Source organism: Gastrolobium bilobum, unplaced genomic scaffold, assembly GCF_033153095.1.
Source record: "Gastrolobium bilobum isolate Gb01-03AN ecotype WA unplaced genomic scaffold, APGP_CSIRO_Gbil_v1 utg3020, whole genome shotgun sequence".
Classification (NCBI taxonomy): domain Eukaryota; kingdom Viridiplantae; phylum Streptophyta; class Magnoliopsida; order Fabales; family Fabaceae; genus Gastrolobium; species Gastrolobium bilobum.
Window position 1 is genome coordinate 176,504 of NW_026896080.1, and position 21,406 is coordinate 197,909.

Below are 21,406 nucleotides of genomic sequence, written 5' to 3' on the forward strand. Positions count from 1 at the left end.
CGAATTGTGTATGTTGGATGCTTGCATGTGACTTATTATCACTAAGGATACTTGAAATTGGAGTAGATATGTCAAAGTGTAAGCCATTAATGATTTGGAACCTTGCATGTGTGCTATTCATAAAATGAATCCTTCCTAAGGTTGTAATAATTGGTAGTGCATGCATGTTCTCCTCACCTTAAATGAAGTATTCTGATGGGTCAAGTCTGATATTGGTGGGGTTGTAGCATTGGGAACCCTGGCTTAGTGTAGAACTCGAACTCAGCAATCTGGTGCTGCTCGCTGAGTTTGCTCGCTCCAGCGAGTAGCTAACCGAAGGGAGTGCTCTCTGGCACTCCTCGCTGAACTCACTTGCTCTAGCAAGCAGTCCCTTGTTGACTGCTCTCTCGGTATTTCTCGCTGGTGCAGCTTGCTCCAACGAGAAGCTCAATGGGGACATTTGAAATATAAAAATTGCCATGTAGTACTGCTTGTTGATATGCTTCCTGTAACACCCTGTTCTAGATCGATTTGTTATCATACATTACGGTATTAAGCATAGTTACAATCACAGTAGTTGAATTAAAATAACTGATAAACTTTTTCTTTTCTGCTTAAAAACTCTTTCCGTATTTAAAACAATTCATATATTGTAATTATAACTCATACTTTGTTGCGGAAACTCATACTTTACTCAAATGTATCTTACATTACTCATTAATCGTTACCAAGTAGTTCTCATAAACATACAAGGTGTAATACTCACTCTTTTCTTAAACTTGGAACCTGTGACATTCCACACTCTGAGAAGGTCATTTTCCCCTCTCTGAGAAAGTCGTTCCCAAAGTCATTCCCCCTCAGGGAACAACTCATTGTAAAATTAGATTCTATATCTAATTAATCTGTTTAAATCTTGGGAAATTCCCAATTTCTCATTATACCAGTTTGGGTTATTATATTTTATCTTCTTTGGGAAATTTTTCAAGAATCTTTGTCTTGAGTAAATGTTGATTCCAATGGGTGTTCCTCACCCACAATGGCACTAGGATCAACACTCTAACATGAAACAACACCAAACAACCATCACAAACCATCCAAAATCACTATTTATGCTGTTATTATTCATCCAAAACCTAGCATTCTAATTTTTCCATGAAAACGTGAAAGGAGTTAGATTTACTTACCACCAATCACCCAAAAAAATGGAAAGAGAAAGGTTCTTCAAGCTTCCATGAGCTCCAAACCACTCACAACCCAAAAACTCAATATAATTTTTCGTAAATTTAAGGGGGAGTGATCTCTCTCAACAATGTTTCTCACACAAAAATAAGGGTTGGGCTTTGTTCCTCTCAAGATTCTAATCAAGTTTGGCTTTGGAATCACACAATTTCGTCAAGTGTAGCTCAAGATATGGTGATTTCAAGTTTTTCTCTCTTCCTCCCATGACTTCCACGAAAATGAGGAAGAAGAGGGTTGTTGGTGAAGTGTGTTTCATGATTTAATGAAGTGGTTTTAATCACTTGAACATGCTTTGACCAAAGTCACCTAAGGACACAGTCATTTACACATTTGCCCTCACTTCCATATTATTTCTTAGTTCTTTCTAGCCAATTTATCTTAACATTTCCGTCATGTGTTTAACTCATAATCATCATAAAAATAGCTTTTCTATGCACTATTTTTCAGTTTCGGGTAACTTTGGTCTATTTATATTTTTATTCCAAAATTTTATGTAATTGCACTTTTATCTGAAAAGTGACCTATGTTGTTTCCTCTCAGGGAACACCTTATGACGTTCCTCCCTCTTTGGGGAAGTCAATCCCACTTTCGGAAAGTTGCTCACATTCAGGGAAAACTTATGACGTTCCCGTTCAGGGAACAACTCATAAAATTAGATTCTATATCTAATTAATCACTTTTAATATTGGGAAATTTCCAATTTCTCAATATACCGATTTGGGTTATTATATTCACACCATCTTCTTAGAAATTTTTGTGAAATTTAAAGTTTCAGGATCATGTATATGATTATAAAATATCCAAACAATATAAAATCAAAATATGAGATTGTGCGCACCTTGTTAGACTATCACAAAGCTGGAGAAAAATGTGACTACATAGGATCCTCCTCTCTATGACATATTCTGAAAGTGGCAGCCTCAGCGATGGGATCATGACCGATCATGGGACTTTATCCCAATATAAATAGGCTAGAGAGGGAATCTAGCAAAACCCTAATCAACAGTGTGTCTGATGTGTAACAGCCCGTTGTACACCGGTATTGTTAACATTGATTATAATATTAAACGCAGTTACAATCACAACAAATCATTTATAAAAATGGGAGTAAACTTTTTTCTTTTTATTACGGGAGCATTTAAAACAATAATAAAGCGTAATAAATAAAAGTTGTGACCGTAACTGTAAAATCTTTGAGGAATAATTATTTAAACTGTCTAAATATCATATAATACTCCTCTCAAGTCACTAAGGGTGTAACAGCCCGTTGTACACCGGTATTGTTAACATTAATTATGATATTAAGCGCAGTTACAATCACAGTAATTCAATTATAAAAATGCGAATAAACTTTTTCCGATTATTACGCGAGCATTTAAAACATAAAAAGGTGTAATAATTAAAAGCTGTGACCGTAACCGTAAACTCTTGCGGAAGACTTATTTAAACTATTTTTATAACTTACATTACTTATTATAAGTTACTAAGGGGTTCCTATAAACCCACTTAGCCAATTTCCAAACTTTACGTTTTTACCTATTCGGACATGTTTCACCCTTAATTTTTCTGCGACCACACCGCTCGCAATCAAACCTTCTTCTCGGATTATATCTTTGTCTTACTTAATTCCCTTTTTAACAAGCTATCATACGCTCAATTCGGAGCTCATTTGCTCCGGTTATCGCCGTTTGAAGTTGGATAAGCAAATAGTCAAATAACCCCAAAAACAGCTCCAAACCACTCACATTACTCGAATTACTGCACTCAATCCACTCATCCATTTGCTCTCAAATTTTTATCCTACAAACTAGACATCGCAAAATTCATTTTGATATATCACACGCTTAATTTGACTGAGAAATGAAGCGGGAATTAATTTCCCAAATCAGGTCCAGAACTGCCCCAGATGCAGTGGCACATGAGCAGTCCGTGTTTCTCCATTTTTTTTAGGCAATCAACCCAGATTTTTCCCAATTTTTGACACAAGATAGAGGATATCTCAACCTTCAAAATGGCGTATGACACGTCCCTATTGGACTTCTATGGAGGGAGATATGCTCTCCCTAAGTTCGCCTAAAATCTGCCAATTCTACAGAAATTTCGCCAGAGTTTCCTTTGTTTTTCCAATAATCCCAAATTTGTAAAAGATCATTTAAACCTCAAATGTACCTAATAATCACATGATAATCCAGTAATAATCCAATGGGTGGCACACACAAGGACCAACAATGCCTTGGGGCACTTACAACCCAATCCAGTTTATAGTTATTAGGCATATATTTCATATTACTCATTCTTAAGTAGTTGCAATCACCAACACCTTTTTCATGCATATTTTCATCATACATGTAATCATACCCTAAAATAGGCCTAAGGCCCTTCCATCATAAATAGTCATGCATCAATACGATTACAATATTGCTTTACAACTTACAACTTGAAACTTAAACTTTAACTTACATTCTTCCAATATTACAACTTAAATTCAAATGACAACATAACCAAATACATAACTACTAGACTTAGGCAAAATGACATGAACAAATATGCTAATGAAGCTCATACCACATACATATGAGATGTTCATGCCCTAAGTCTAGCCTAGGCCACACGACCAACAAAATGCAAAATATGAAGCACTCCACTGCTCACTCTGCGGGCCTCTTGCCTGCTGCTCCGGCTCCACTCCTACCTCCTGAAATAAATGCCTCGAGACGGGGTGAGATATACGAATATATCTCAGTAACCAAGAGGTTCTGGAGAAAACTCCACCCAATGGTTCACTTCGATGCATATCAATAGAATAAAACAACCACTTTGAAAACAGGATATAGCAAGGGATTTAGAGAAATGGGGAATATAAAGATATAAACTACGGCGATACGGGATGGTAAGCCCAATTCCACGTACGCCCTGGGCATATATAAGCATATGGGTATCATCCAAGGTGTGTTCACAGAAACCACAACCATGATGCCCAAACCATCCAAAACGCCAAAGACATTCCTAGTGTGCTCCTACCCGGATCACACACCATGACACGCGGTCAACTGGAACTCCCTCCTGGAGACCTATCCAGCGGAAGTCCAAAACTGCCCGAAGGCTAATAAAACTGTCTACTGGCCAGAGACACGGTACATCCTGTGTACCCACTGTTATACTATATGCATGAACATGTTATTCTACACTACTTACATACACTTCCTACCATCACCCTCAACGGGTGTGGTGGAACACACAAAGGGACTAAGCCCCAGTACCAAGAGGTTACCTTAAATGTTGTTTTCACAAGCTCCGCAGCAGCTTATCCCTCAACTTGGTACACAGCAGAATGCCTACACATAGGACATTCTCAATCTCTTATAATTCAAACAATACATGCTAATTTACAATTATACATGCATTGAACCAATTACATACCTCAATCCACTTGGTCCAAGACCAAGGGTAACTCCCAGATTCAAGTTTCGGGATTCAAGTCAACGTACGGCAACCTGTACAATTACGTACATCCATCAGTACGCGTCAAATAGCATCAAAACGCAAAATCACAAAATCCTCCTCATCCTCCCTTGATGGTTCGGCCATTCAAGTATTAATTTGAGATTTATTTTTCTAAATTTTCTTTCTCATTTTGTTACGCCTCATTAGGTTGTCAATAGGCCAATTCAAATGCCGGTTCGTCATTTTCGCGTCGAATTACATCAAAAACGCGAAAACCGCAACATCCCCCCTTTTCTCCTTGAAGGTTCGGCCATATAGGTGTTATTTAGGGATTTATTTTTCTAAATTCTCTTTCTCATTTTATAACACTTCCTTAGGTTGCTTAGAGGCTAGTTCAATCGTAGTTTTTCCGTTTTACGACATTTACGCATCGTTTTGCGAAATATTTCACTTTAGGCTCATTTAGGTCTCTAAACACAATTCATTTTTCCCATTGATTCAAACACTTTCCAACCACAACACAACCCATCTAAGTACCATATTATTACACAAATCATCATCCAAATTATTTTTCAACATCAATTCACTCATTTTCCGTCAAAGGATCGAATTTTGCCCTATGACATTCCAAGGAATTTCCATTCAATTTTAATCACTCCAACCTTCACACAACCTGTTATATCATCATACCATCATGCCACAATTCATCAAACAAGTCTCAACACCAAAATTCACAAGTCCAAAATCATGATCATCAAATTTTCTAAGTTAAATTCATCAATTTTCACCAATAAATTTCATCGCATTTCTAGCTTTAATACATCATTCTAACACATTATCATCTAATACACATTTTCAAATTGAGCTCTCTAACATCACAATTCATCAATTCAAAGCTTTAGGTTTTCAAAACTCAATCACAAGAATCAACCAATAAAAATGTGTAACAACTCACTCAAATGCTAGGCAATGGGCTCCTCCTATACATACTCCACCATTAGAGCATTCCAAAGCTCCATGAACACAAAATTTCTCCTCCAAGTCGCGGCTGAAAATGGGCAGGATCTCCTCCCACACTCAATTTCAAGGCTCAAGAAGGGTACCAATGGGTTTGGAAGGTTCTCCCCGACAAATTTCAACACAAGAATCAAGTGATTTGGTGGAGAAATGGCCAAGTTATGGTCCAAAGAAAATTTTGCAAAAAGAGGAAGGGAAAGAGAGGGGGGCGCGGGTTTGGGGCTGATGAAGAGTGGGGGAGGTGATGAATAGTGTAGTGATGATGTGTCTTAAGTGAACTTTAAGTGGGGTGGGTCCCACGCCACCTCACGCGATTCAAAACGCGTCAAAACTTTCACTAAACGTCCGTAAATTCAAAGCCTATTTAGAAACTCTAATTTTTAACATTAACTATTCCACTTTAATTAGGCTTGATCAGATGAATTCGGAGTCCTCCATTCGTTCGGAGAAAACACTGTTTAAAGCTATCGCGCGCGCCGTTGGCACGCTTCCCCAAAATGACTTACTTTCATCAAATTTTATCAACAATCATATTTCCTAACTCATTAGACCATTTATAACTCATATTTTAAACCTAGAGCTCAAAATTCAACTGGCACATTTTACAGTGCAATCGTAACGCGGTATTTTTACCCGCGAAAAACACTATTCACTGATTTTTCTGAAGCTTGCGTATCCACTCAATTTTTTGTTCTGAACCCATTTCCAGGGTTATTTTTACCATCTGAGACCTTTTACTCAATTTTTATCTTTCTAGGGTTGTGTGTTGGCTAATTACCGTTTTGTCCTTTCTTTGTATTTTGGCCTAATCTTTAGGATTTTCACTAATCCATCACTTGATTGCTCACTTAATATTTTAATTACTTGATTTAAAATTGTGAGGTGTTATAAAGGGGTTCCCATAAACTCACTTAGCTAAAATCTCACTTTTACGTTTTCTACCTATCCGAATATAGTTCGGTATTTTAATTACTGCGGATAAACCGTATGCCGGGAACCTCTCATCTTTTATTATGTTATTCTAGACTTAATTATTTTTTTAACAAGCTATCACACGAGTCATAAAATTCTCGTTTTCTCCGGATATCACCGTTTGAAGTTGGACAAGCAAATCTTCCAGCCAACCTCAAACAGGCCTCCAAACAGCCCTCACTCTCTCAACGATTCTGGAAAATCCACTCATCCAATTGCTCTCAAATTTTTTATACAGTAAACTAGACACCCCAAGCTTCAATTTTACATATCATACACCTAATTTGGCCAAGAAACAAAGCGGGAATAAAATTCCCAAAATCTGCCCAAAGCAGCCCCATGTGCAGGGGCGTTCTGCACAGTCTGTGCTCTCTGTCTCCTATAGGGCTGCGTGGTTCTCCTTTGGTTTTCTAATATTGGAAAAAGGTAGTTGACATCTCAAGCTTTAAAATGGCATATGGAATGTCCCTATTGGACTTTTGTGAAGGGAGATATGCTCTCCCAAAGTTCACCCAAATTCTGCCAATTTCTAGAAATTTCGCCAGAGTTTCATTTGGTTTTCCAATAAATCCCACCTTTGAAGGTGTGTTATCTAACCTCAATTTTGTACCTAATAGATGTGGGTGGCACTCAAGGACCAGCAATGCCTTGGTGCTCTTACAACCCTTCACAATTTATATTCAATTTGCTCAAAACACATAATCATTGCTTACTTTTTCAAAGTTAACTAATTTCAATCACAAGATCCAATTGCTTGCATTCTTTGACATAAAACATAAATCAAATCCTAGAATAGGCTTATTGCCCTTTCATCATATACATATGCTTCCATATTACATCAAGTCTCCATAATACAAATTACAACTTCCTTACAAATATTACAACAACCTTAAAGAAACAACATCAATATACAACATAAATCCTCCAAATAAAATGTGGTAAACATAATCTAAACTTAGACAAAATACGGCATGAACATCGATGATACAATGCATAATACCAACTCTACATACAGTGTTCATTCCCTAAGTCTAGCCTAGGCCCAATGGCCACAAAATGCAAAATGGTTCTATGTCCAAGCTCATCCTACGGGTCTCTTGACCGCCGCTGCCACACCACTGGCACTACCTGAAATAAAGTCCCAAAGCGGGGTGAGATATACGAATATATCTCAGTAACCCAGAGGTTCTGGAGAATACTCCGCCCAATGGCTCACTTCAATGCATATCAATAACATAATACAACATTTAAAATGGGATAAAGCAAGGGATTTAGTGAAGTAGGGAAGCATAGGGAAACAAAATACGACGAAGCTGGAATGGTCAATGTCAAAGCCACGCAACATCCGGCCTATTGGCCTCGACATATAGCCTACGGGTTTTAAACCAAGGAGTGTTCCCAGAACATCAACCAAGGCACCCTCCATCCATATACACCCGAGACTTCCTAGTGTGTTCCTCTACGGATGACACACCACGACCCCAGGTCAACTGAAACTCCCTCATGGAGACCTATCCAGTGAAAGTCTGTAACGCCCGAAGGCAGCTGTCTACTGGCCATAGACTCGGTACATCCTATGTACCACTAAACATACAATAATGCGTGAACATGTTATACTACATTATTCACATACACCTCCAACCATTACCCTCAACGGGCATGGTGGAGCACACATGGGGACCAAACCCCAGTACCAAAGGATTACCTGAATAATCTCCTTCTTCCAGCCCAATTCAATATGTTCCCGAGCTTGGTACAAATAGAAATGCCTACTCATAGGACATTCCCAAATTCAATTTCCATTCACCAATGCACATACATGATTATAAAGAAATTCATGCATAGGTTCAAGACCACTCACCAAAATCCTTTTGGTCCGGGACCAAAGGCAAACCACCAAGCTCAAGGTTTCGAGTTCAAATCCGAGGGAAGCAACCTACAATGATCACACAAGGATCATCAATACAAGGTGAAATCCACAAGATTCCAAAACACCAAAAATCCTCCCTCCCACTAGGTAGGTTCGGCCATTCAAGGCTTAAATCAAAAAACATTTTTCTTTATTTTCTTTTAATTTTTCTTTAGCATCCCAAGACTACCACAACACCATTTTAGGACCCACTTTCCATCCTACACCATCACAACATCATTTTTTCCATTTATTTCCTTCTAGGTCCAATGTACACTCTAATACAACCCGAGTATTTTTCCTTTGATTTTCCATGCATCCGCTCATCACACCACACCTCTAAACACCATATAACAACATAACACATCAATTAAATAATTTCACAACATCAAACCCCCAATTTCCCCAATATGGCCGAATTGTTCATGGCCTTACATGTAACGCCCGACCACTTGCAAGCATCAACGACTATCCCCACACAATAACACGAGTCTTTTCAGCGTGCATGTCCTCTCTCGCCCACTTCTCGGGAAAACTTCCCAGGAGGTCACCTATCCCTGAATTACTCCAAGTCAAGCACGCTTAACTGTGGAGTTCTTCCGATCCGGGCTATCGAAAAGTAAATGCATCTTGTTAGTATAGGTAGTACCAATTAATTCTTATAAGCTATCCCCAGTTGTGCTGTCCTATACCAGCACAATCTCTGGAATCCCTCTCTTTCCAGTGTTATCCGATTCATTCATGTACCCCTCCCGCTGATAATATGCTAGCTCTTCCACTAACCATACATTCAATTGTACATTAGCTCTTCCACTAACCATACAATTGTCAGCACTCGGGATGTTACATGCCCACCAGCTTCCGCCTGGTTCGTCCTCGAACCGCACCGTACTGGATGAGAGGCCCTACTCTGATACCAAGGTATCAAAGAAGTTTCTTAGGGAACTCTGATTATTGTATGCTTGTGTTAAGAGCTATATAGTTGTGTGTAGACTCTTATTGATTACTGCATATGTGATTCCTTAGTGTGGTTCTGATCAGCCCATTCCTTTGTGTTATATGTGTGGTCATCATAAGAAGCCTGCGTGGCAACCCTGGAGCACCTAATGCATGTCCTTAGCCTGATTTTGTGGCTGCAGTGTTGACTGCTCCACGGACAGAGATGTTTGTAAGTAAATTATATGTAGTTGAGGACTTAGTGAGAAAAAATTGGAGGTATGTCTAACCCTTTTAAGTAGAATGCTACCATAGTTGAATGTGTGGTCTTACGGTTAGTAAGTATGATTGAAATGAGTTGATATTATGATGATAGTGATGGTAAATATTTCCTTTATGTATGCAGTAGTTAAAGTCATTAGGTATATATGGATTTAATGGTCTAACCTTGACATGGAGGGTGACTTGGAACCCAGTGAACTCTTGAAAATTTGGAATAGGTATGCTTATATGTAAGCTTAGATACCTTAAGGTTAGATAAGAAAGTTATAAGTCCTGAGTGAAGGGCATACACTTTAATAAATGGAGATGTTTGAGTGTAAAAATGATTTGAATCATTAAGATCTAAATTTGGGGAATGAGAGTACCTTGGAATGACTATGATGGTGATGTGTTAGGTACTCAATATTGGAATATGGAATTTTAGTCCAAGATGGATTAATATTGATGAGACATAGGTGAGGATATCATGATGTACTGTGAGTACAATGGAGAAAGTTGAGAGAATTGCCATGGATGGCATTGGACAAGGTTCTTTGAAAGTATAATTGTCTGTAATGGAATAATGAGTTAATCTTACAGATATGCCATGAAGGAAACATATGGAATATAAGAAAGTATGACGAAATGTTATGTACTAAGAGTAGTAGCATGCTTTTATAATGTCAGATAGTTGCAATTTTGTTATGATGTAACATGCTTATTGGTGTACATTAGTGTGTGGGATTTTCTTGGAAATGGCTCCTTCGTAGAGGTTCAGGTGGTGTAATGCATAAGAGAATTGATCCATGATGGATGTCTTATGGAAATCGCAAAGGATGAATATTGTATTTTGAAATGACCTAATTGCTAGGGGATATCTGTAATGGATCGTGAATAATACATAATGGCCTGATGGCCTATATACATACTCTGATTAATAGATGGATGATAATCCGGTGATGGCCTAAGTTCCAGTATATATATACACTTTGGGACGGCTTGAGCGCCTATATATCTGTGTGGTAATAAATTATTAAATTCTTTATAAAAAGGACAATAATGTCAAATGAAATCCCCTATGATGTGAAGAATATGAAGAGATTGTCTCTTAGGAGTGTCGTTGGACGCTCAACTGGTATTGGATTCATTAAGGAGTCCTGGTGTACAGGTTACACGATGACATATATGTTTTGTAGTAATGTGACTAATGAGATTGTCTTGGGCTTCCCTTTTGGGGATTGGATCCTAAGAGGTTTGACTCTTGGAAGTCCCAGTTGGACACCGCTTAAAATTAAGGCTTGTCGAGCGATCTGCTAATAGGTTCAAGAGGGGTGGAGCCCCTAAGAGTGAAAATACTGATAAAAGTGAAGTTCCTTGGTCTAAGTACGATACATGTGGGAAGATCCACGGAGGCACCTGTTGGTATAGACAAAATGTATGTTAAAATCGATAAACTTCATGTTAGTCTAATGAATGTGAACTATTGCTTTACAACCACAAAGTGAAAATGTTATGATTAATGAATAAGCTAACGTAACATTAAGGGAAAAAGATTGTATGATTAGTGAAAGAGCTAATGTACAATTTAAGGTGAAATTGTACGATTAATGTATGAACTAATGTGCAATAGCATTTAAAATGACATGATTAGTGTAAGAGCTAATGTGCTGTGGAAATTTAAAAAAAATGACATAATTAGTGTAAGAGCTAATGTGCTATTGAGTTTGAAAAATGGCATTATTAGTGTAAGAGCTAATGTGCTATTGAGTTTGAAATTGCATGGTTAGTGGAAGAGCTAATGTGCAATAGAAATTGAAATTTGCATGGTTAGTGGAAGAGCTAATGTGCTATTGAGTTTGAAATTGCATGGTTAGTGGAAGAGCTAATGTGCAATAGAAATTGAAATTGGCATGGGTAATGGAAGAGCTAATGTGCAATAGAGTGTGAAATTACGTGGTTAGCGAAAGAGCTTTGCCTTACTGGTAGACTGACTTATGGAGTATTGTATATTGTATATGCAATTTCTGGTGAGAGATGTGTTGAAAATGCACAATGTTGATGTTGTTTTTGGCTAGGTACTATGATATATGGTCATGTGCTCGTAGTGGCCTGGAATTTTAAGTGTGTAAAAATGGAACCTTGATGCATGTAAAGGTTAAAAGATGATAACTTAACGTTGGGTAATGTCAAACACACCTAGAAATGCATGTTTAAGTGTTTATAATCGGTAAAAACCCAACCTTGGAAGGATATCTTCACAAAATGCAGTTTCTGCATTCTGTCGTGAAATATCCGGATATCTGCCCGTGGAATATCCGGATATTGGATATCCGGATATGGTATCCGGATATGTGATATCCGGATATGGGATTCTAGATATTCAGATATTGATATCTGGATATGCACAGTGGGATATCCGGATATTGCATATCCGGATATGTACCCGAGGAATATCCGGATATTCTGGGATTTCGTAGAACAGTAGCTGTGATGTGTGTACAGTAGGCTATTGGGGGTTTGTGGACCCTAGATTGATGAAGTTGAACTTCTGTAATTAATGAACTAAGTCAGAATCATGTGATTGAGGGCTTGTGGCTTTGTTGGAAGCCTCAAGACATAAATTGTTAAAGGAGAACGTAGTCTTTATGTTAATGCTTTTGAGTTATGTATGTTGATACACTTGCTGGTCCTAAATCAGATTTGTGATATGCTATGTGTTGGACTTGAGCTGTGAGGAATCTTGACATTGGATAGTGAGCTTGTAGGTAAGCTTTCGTGTCCTCGGTTTAGCCATGTTGTGGTTCCACCATGTCCCATGGGGGTATGGTATATGCATGCTGTGTTACATGCTTTTAATGTTTTGGAAATGCTGTTGAGCTATTGTATGTTAGTGCCTTGTTGATATGCATGGAGGTGTTCCACCTATACGGTAAGCCTGACTATGTAGAACATACAATAGGGTGAGGCTGTGGGTGAGGTGCAAGCGGTGTTCCTTGTACTACATGTAGGAGATAGACGTATTCCTACATTTCTCTGGCCAGTAGAATAGTGATTACACACATGTCATAGATATCTGTTGCACTACATAGTTTTGGAATTGATAATGATATAAATGCTTTTAGAACTTATATTGCACATAAGTGAGCTTGGGGTGGAAGATCCTTAAGGACCCCTTGTCTTACTGAGATTTCTTGTTTAGAGATCTCACCCCACGTTTGGGGAATGCTTATTTCAGGTTCAGGTAATGTTGAGACCTCAGGCGGCAGGAGGCCGGAGCTGAGTTAGATTTGTTGTTATATTATGCTGACATGTTGGATGCTGGATATGCATGCTGCTTTATGTTTTTAGTTCGTGTTATGATTATGATTATCTTGTTGAGACGCTGTTAATTTGGTGAGCATGAGGATTGTCCATGACACATAGACTTGTTTGTCTTGTTTTATTTGGAGTTGTAATAAGGTATCAGGATATGGTCTGGACTACGAGTTGTAGATCCGTGATTTTAGATACACACTTTATTTATATATTGAGGTATTTCAGTAGATGTCTTATTGCAATTTACATACAGGCGATATTTTATGAAATTGATTAAGTAATCAAGATGGTAATTGATAATGACGTCATAATTAAAAAGAAAAAGAATATTCCGCATTTTTAATTAAGCACCGCTTAATATGATGTAATGATAACACTACCGGATATATACGGGGTGTTACATTATCCCCTGTAACATATGTGCAGCAATATGCCACCGCGTAGACCACCTATCCGCAACAATCCTCAAGATTCCGAGGACATGCAAGGCCAAATCAATACCTTAAGGGATACCATCACATAGATGCAGACAAACGCGGGGGAGATGTTTCAAAATATTCTGAATGAAATAAGATGCAACCCTCACAACACAACCCATAACAACAGCGCGAGCGGCTCAGGCACCGGAGGAGCCGGTGGTGGTGGTCCCCAACCGCCTCCGAACCATGGAGCGGTGGGCCAGAATAATCAAGATCTACTGCTGACATTTAGGAAGCATAAACCACCCTCCTTTAAAGGAGGACATGATCCGATCGTGGCTGTACAGTGGTTACAGGCCATGGACAAAATATTCAGAGTGGTCCAATGCACCGATGATCAAAAAGTGCTATTCTCGGTGTACATGTTGGAAGGAGACGCCCATCATTGGTGGGCTAATGCATCTCAACCTTTGGAGATGCAAAATGCGATAATTACTTGGGCTGTATTTGAAGAAATGTTCTTGTAGAAGTATTTCCCGATGTCAATCCGGGACAGCAAGCAAGGTGAATCCGGGACATGCCCATGCCGGATTTTCAACAACCATAAATTGTTTGAGCGGATCGATGAAATGCTTCAAGTGCGGCCAAGATGGACACTTCATCAAAGATTGTCCACAATAGAGGGAACAACAGCCAGCTACTGAGGCACCAAGGATGGGCAGAGTCTACACGCTGGATCAACATGTGGCAGACCAGGCAGCCGAACTAGTTAAAGGTACGATCAATATATGTGGTGAAGAACTATCTGTTTTATTTGACTCTGGTGCGACCAATTCCTTCATTGCTGACTATGTGGCAAAAGACTTTAACTTAACTATGAGCCCAATGCAATCCCCAATGCAAGTCACCTTTGCGACGGGGGAAGTGACAACGTCTCACTTCATATGTAGAAATGTAGAATTCAGATACAAAGGAAGGAAGTACAACCAAGACTTCATAATTCTCCCCTTAGCCAAACTAAACCTAATATTGGGAATGGACTGGCTGGCCAAACAGCGCGTAGTAATTGATTGTAGCAGCCGAAGTCTAATAGTCGGCGGAGGAAGGATGGAGACCCCACTCCCCAGTACTTCACCGGTCGAATCAAGAGATTGTACTTCCATGCTAATAGCTGGCCTGGTAGGTGCAAGCGAGACGCCGCTGATGAACATCCCCGTGGTCAAAGAATTCGAGGATGTGTTTCCTGACGACATTACCACCTTTCCCCCTGAAAGGGAAGTGGAGTTCTCTATTGAACTTATGCCTGGGACTGGGCCAATCTCAATTGCACCCTACCGCATGTCTCCTCTTGAATTGGTAGAATTGAAGAAGCAGCTAGAAGACTTTTGGTATTGATGGTGCTTATTAATACCTCATGTCCCCCTGATATGATTTAGAAGGTTTTCATCATCATATTACCTGCAGATGCCCCTATTTTTTATTTCCACGTGGACATTCTTTTAAATTACTATTGGTATTTATGGTGCTTATTAAGACCTCGAACCTTTTCTTCTGAGTTGATGCACAATACAATTGTATTAATACCATGAACTTCCTTTTTGGCATCAGAAACGTAGAGTTGCTATTGAATTTGGTTCACATAATCTTCTAAACCAGAAGATTATGCATTTTATAAGATTTGTAGTTTCACATTCTTGATGCATATTGGTCTTATAAGTCTCAACATCCCTTTTCAGGTATTGTTTAGATGGGCCTGTGGATTATACTGGTGAAGTTACTTGGTTCTGTGAGGATTGTGAAGCAAAGGTAGTAGACACATCTTCTCATGATCAAAGTAAAGCCAGAATAGAGGTAACAAATTGCATGAAGAAAGTGAGGAAAAACAAGCAACAACAAAATGCTAATTCTACTGAGGGGCATGTCACTGTTGCTGAACCATAGCCTATTGTTGATCCAGTGTGGAGGTAAGAAATTTATTTTTGTTACCTTCTTTTGGAGTTGGTGAAATTTCTAGCTTCTATGGTGAATCATTGTCTAAAGTTGAATTTTATGGCCAATAGGGGAAGCTTGTACTTCTGCGACCAAAGTATTGATACTTTCAGTGGAGTGCTGGCCCATTTGTCCAATTTAGCATGCCCTCAAGTTCAAGAGGAAGCAAGACTTCTCCCTGAGGTGCTTCGTGTGGACTTGCTTGATAGATATGATGTATGGCCAAATTATTTCAAGGAAAGTGGACCAAATGAGGAGAGCATTGCTCTTTATTTCTTTCCTGAGAATGAAAGGTGATTTTTCTGACAAACTATCATGTTCTTAGAGCTGTTTGGATATAATTTTTTTCTACAAGAAGCTCCTTTTTCTCAAAATAAAAGTATTTTTAACTTTAAGTGTGTATTCAGCATACAACTTTGGAAAATAGCAAAAGTCAGAAAAAAGCTAAACTGGTGTTTTTTTTCTTTCAAAAAAACCAATATTCTTGGTGTTTAAAAAAGGGCCAAAATAGCCCATTAAAAAAAGGGTCCAAAATATATATATTTTTTATAACATAAAAATGCTTATTAGATACTGGTTCAAACACAATAGTTTTTGCTTTTGAAAGATCGTACTCTGGAGTCAAATGATCTATATATATATATATATATATTATCAAAAGGCTATTCAAACTGCCCTTACTTTGCTCTCTCTCTTTAATTTAATATTGAACATTACATGCTTCTACAGCAATGAGAGGGCCTTTGACGAGCTGGTTGATGAGATTATTTACCATGACCTTATCATAAAAGTTGTGGTTAAAAATGGAGAGCTTTTAGTTTTTCTTCTACAGTGCTCCCAATGAAACAAAGGAGTGAGTTACATTTATTCTACTTCTTTAGTGCCACATTTAAATTTCACTGTTTGTAAAATTAAATTGTGTCTTAATTTTTGATTTACATGTTGTGCAGGATTTCAAGCAAAGTATTAATTGTGAGGACTCTTCAGAGAAAAACAAACTTCTCCTAAGTCTAAAACTTGTCATAACCATAGTTCCTCTAATACTTTTTAGGCCTAGTGGTGTGGTTCTGTTTCCAATGCACGGTGGTACTCCTGTTTCCCTAGCCATTGATTTCATTAATATGTATCTATTTAGTTTTACTGAACATTTTTGAGAAAATATGGTAGCATGTTGAGAATTTTGTACTAGAGAGGATATGATCGATGGCCCTGGTTAACATTTTTGCTCCTGCATTATTTGTGATGACAAGAGAATGCCTAAGTATGTGTTTTTTTTTGTTAATGATTTTACATTTTACTTATTTTTTTGTTGATATCTTTTTATTGATGATTATAAATATATCACTTTAATTTATTTTTATCATGTTTTACAAAACTTATGAAACAAATAATTGATCCCTATTTAATAACTATGATTGATTAGTTTCATCGTCTTTTAAAAAATATTAAATATTACTATAAAAGTGCGATTTGATCCATAGCTTTAGTTGTCTTTGTCGTTAAAGTTATTGATTATTGAAACATACGGGTTTTGATTTCATAGTTTCTGGATGGCTTTGGTTAAATTTCAATACATCATAAAGATATTTGTATTTGTGGGAAGACTCAGAATTTAACTTTTAGTCTGCGTTCTTGTTAAGAGCGTTGAATGTGTATAAGAATGTGTGAGATATCACAGCTACGGTGAGAAGAAGAAATGAGAGAAAGAAGAACGAAAGAATTCAGAAATAAATGATTGAAAATTACTATTAACTCTTGCATTACAATAATGTATCGTTGTGTATATATATATATACATTAGAAGCAAAGCTGTTGTAACTAATTCTGTTTTACTGAAATAACAAACTCAGAGTAACTTAATTGATTTGGGCCTACAGCCCTTTGGGCCTCTATGGCTATCATTCTTGAGTGGCAAGACCCGAAGCTTGGATCGAAAGGTAAGAAACTGGGCTGTGGCTACGGCTTTGGTAAGCCCATCCGCTATATGCTTGAGCGCTGGCACATGGTGGACAGTGACACCTTATGAGACAACCTTCTCCCTCACAAAATGAAGGTCCAGCTCAAAATGTTTGGTGCGTGAGTGGAAGAGTGGGTCTGCTGTGAGAAGGACAGCTGACATATTGTCACAGTAGATGGTAGGTGAGGTTGGTACTTTGATGGTCAGTTCGGAGAGGAGAGACTGGATCCAAGTGAGTTCAGCAACTGTGGCGGCAAGACTCTGGTACTTAGCCTCTGTACTGGAGCGGCTAACGACATGTTGCTTCTTTGAAGACCAGGTGATGAGATTCGAGCCAAAGAAGATGCACAGACCACTGGTCGACCGACGATCATCTGGATCGGAGCCCCAGTCGGAGTCACAATATGCAGTAAGGTGGAAGTTAGGGGAAGGTTCCACTATTAAACCATAGGACACCGTGCCGCCAAGGTAACGTAAGATGCGTTTTACTGCTTTCCAGTGTGTATCTAGCGGGTTGTGCATGAACTGACACACTTTGTTGACACGGTAGGCAATGTCTAGTCTTGTGATGGTAGCATACTGAAGGGCTCCAACAATGGAGCGGTATTGAGCTGGATCTGGGTGTGGAGAGCCATCATGGGCTGAAAGTTTGGGACTAGGTGTCATAGGCGAAGGCATAGGCTTACAATCAACCATGTTTGCCTTTTTTAGGAGATCAGAGATGTACTTCGACTGGTTGAGAAGGAACCCACCAGAGTTTGTTTTATGGGCTTCAATACCTAGGAAATAGTGTAGTTGGCCAAGGTCTTTGAGGGCAAAGGCACTGTTAAGGGAGTGGATTAGGGACTTGATGGCTGGTGATGATGATCCAGTGATAAGTATATCATCCACATAAACCAGAACAAATAGAGTGGTGTTCTGATTTATGGAAATGAATAGAGAAGAATCACATTTAGCTGTTGTGAACCCAAGGTGATGAAGGGTAGTACTAAGTTTTTCAAACCAGGCACGTCGTGCCTGTTTGAGGCCATAGAGGGCTTTAGTTAGCTTACAGACAAGAGTCTTGTCATGATGAAGGAAGCCAGGTGGCTGCTGCATGAACACCTCTTCCTGAAGATCCCCATTCAGGAATGCATTCTTCACATCTAGTTGGTGAACTAGCCATCCTTTAGATAGAGCTATGGTGAGAACAACCCGAATAGTTGTTGGTTTGACAACTAGACTAAAAGTCTCTTGGTAATCAAAATCTTCCTGTTGATGAAAACCCTTAGCTACAAGCCTAGCCTTGTATTTCAGAACTGTACCATCAGGTTTGAACTTGGTTCGAAAGACCCATTTGCAACCAATGGGTAGTCTGTTAGGAGGAAGGGGCACCAGTTGCCAAGTATCATTTCTGAGAAGAGCATCATACTCTTCTTTCATAGCTTGAGCCCAATGTGGTTGTGCTAGAGCTTGAGATGCAGAATTAGGTTCCAGGGAGGCTGTAAGAGCTTTAGGCTTGAACACACCAGCTTTAACTCGTGTAGTCATATTATGACTGTTGATAAGTGGAACTGCAACCACTGGAGCTGGATGGCTGTTAGCTTCAGGAGATGTGGACCTGCAAGCATTGTTCACAGGAATAGAGGACCTGCAAGTGGAGTTAGTGGCACTAGCAGAAAAATCAGCAATAGGTACACTCAATATTGGAGAATTAGGAAGCAAATGTGGTTGATGAGGAGTGACAGTTGTAACACCCCGTGTATACCCGGTTTGTTAACATATCATAATATTAAGCTGCGCTTAATTAAAAATGCAGAATATCTTTTTCTTTTCAATTATGACGTCATTATACTTAGCCAAGTTGTTTACTTAATCAATTTCATAAAATATCGCCTGTATGTAAATTGCAAATAGACATCTGAAATACCTCCTATGTGTATGTAAATTGATATATTAATACTACTCCAAATAAAACAAGATAATAAACAAGTCAGGGACATGTGAGCATCAGTTCAAAATTCCATACTCTAGCTAATAGTCACAGTAGGTCTCACCACCAAACACATACCTTGCGTGCCCAAATACAATTCAAACCACACCAGAATAGTCCACATTCTTAGAGGTTTATGCGCACCTAGTATACCATTTCACCAAGTCAGAATTTTACATAATTTTTCCTACAATTCACAAATAGTTCCTATGCTTTCAATCCTTGTACCTTAATTAAATTATGAGGTCACTATGATAATTATTTTTCTGCCCTTAAAGCTATTCCTCCCATTGCTAGCAAATAAAATTTCCTAAGGTCTCATACATGTATGAGTTCAGCTTTCAGCATGACAAAATGTTCAGGATTTTATTTACGTACTCATTCCACTAATTTCTAATCAAATCAGGATTTCCAGCGTTCACCACACACACACACACACAAAGATTCGGTTTTACCATGCATTTTCCTAAAACAAATTTTTGGCTTCATATTTAATTAACAACTAGTTAACAGCAAAGTAATTCAAAGCTTCCAACATATTCAGATTGGTTTTAAGCCAGGGTTTAAGTGCACAAAATTTTATATCAATAAGACACTACCCATTTTGCTTAGACTAGAACAATTAAGTTTTTAGCATACTAATTTCGTCTCTTTTTATTCACTAACCAACAGAAGAAATCCAAGGTTTCAGAAACATCCATAATCAGTTTTCATCCAAATTTAATATGTTTTAGAGTATTCATTTATCTGACCATCACTTCTAGACCAAAGGTGCGCTGATGGGGAGACCAAGGCATACTGTTAATTTAATTTAATTTCCTATAGAGTTTGATACAACAAATACATTCCAACACTAGATAACTTATTCACATGTAACAAAGCAACACTTAAAGAGGAGGCTTTATTTCAAGCTTTCAACCGGTTCTATCATGGCAGAATCAAAGGTATGAAATTGACAAAAACGACACTCTCTTATCAAGCATGTGAGGTCCAACCCGAAAGGTACAGGAGTATGAGTGCTACAAAACCTTAATCCCCTAAAGTGCACCTACAAACCGAAGCAGAAAGTGGGGGAGGAACTAAGTGTTCAACCATTACCTCTTAGCGGTACACACACTAGCCAAATCGATTAGGAGACAGCAACCTCTCCCCTCCAAGAGCTCCAAAAATTGAGTTCCATGCACCTCCTTAAGATAGATTCTAAACCAAACAAGGCAAAGAGGAGAATGAGTTTATACTAAAATCTGCAAATCTGAGGAAGTTCCACAACAATCGAAGAGAGGATTGGAAGAACAAGACAAGGGAAAAACGCCACACCTCCTTGCTGCGGGTTGTTTCGGCTGGACAAGAAGAAGGATGAGTGGATGTGAACTTAAACTCGGTTATGCATGCAGGGGAAGTCCTCATCAAATCGAACCAAGACATGCGCACACCAAGAAGAACTTGGTCAGAACCTACTATGGAAGAAAAGGCAGTAACAACGATGAACTCTCCATTTCTTTGCTGATGAACGCACGGCTGGAAGGGGAAGGGAATAACAATGGAACGGTAATCCCCCCTTCCTAGGAACGCCACGGACCTGGTGGAAATGATGAAACACAATGAACTGTCAGGCAATCTGTACCATGGTTGATTTGGTCGAAGGTGTGGAGCGGGTGCAGTTCAGTTTAGGTGTGCTTGCTGCTTTAGGAATGAGAGGGAGTGGGTGTTCTGGTTCGGTTTTTTTACAGTGAGGTGCCAAGAGGGAAGAGAGACTCGAAGATTAATTATCAATCTGAATTAACAGACTATATACCTCAGCCTATGCCCCTCTGATTAGCGCTCTTAGAGTGAAATGGTTAGGATGAGAGGGTAGTTTCCAACCAATGAGAAGTCATGCAAAAAGAGTGGGCCAATGAGGAGCATGCTTCCAGATTTCTTTAGGATAGCAAAGTGGATGGTTTATAAATTTTAGCAAGGACCTAATTCTGAACCAAGTACAGGGCAATACAAAAAGT

General features: G+C 38.7%; 1 long non-coding RNA gene across 1 annotated transcript; it reads right to left on the minus strand.

The window, feature by feature from the left end:
• Nucleotides 1-19,416: 19,416 nt before the first annotated feature.
• Nucleotides 19,417-21,202, minus strand: LOC133297690 (uncharacterized). The gene is made up of 3 exons (XR_009749670.1): nucleotides 20,727-21,202; nucleotides 20,508-20,609; nucleotides 19,417-19,553 (listed from the first exon to the last, which is right to left on the minus strand). It is a non-coding gene; the product is annotated as an uncharacterized LOC133297690 (long non-coding RNA).
• Nucleotides 21,203-21,406: the final 204 nt, after the last annotated feature.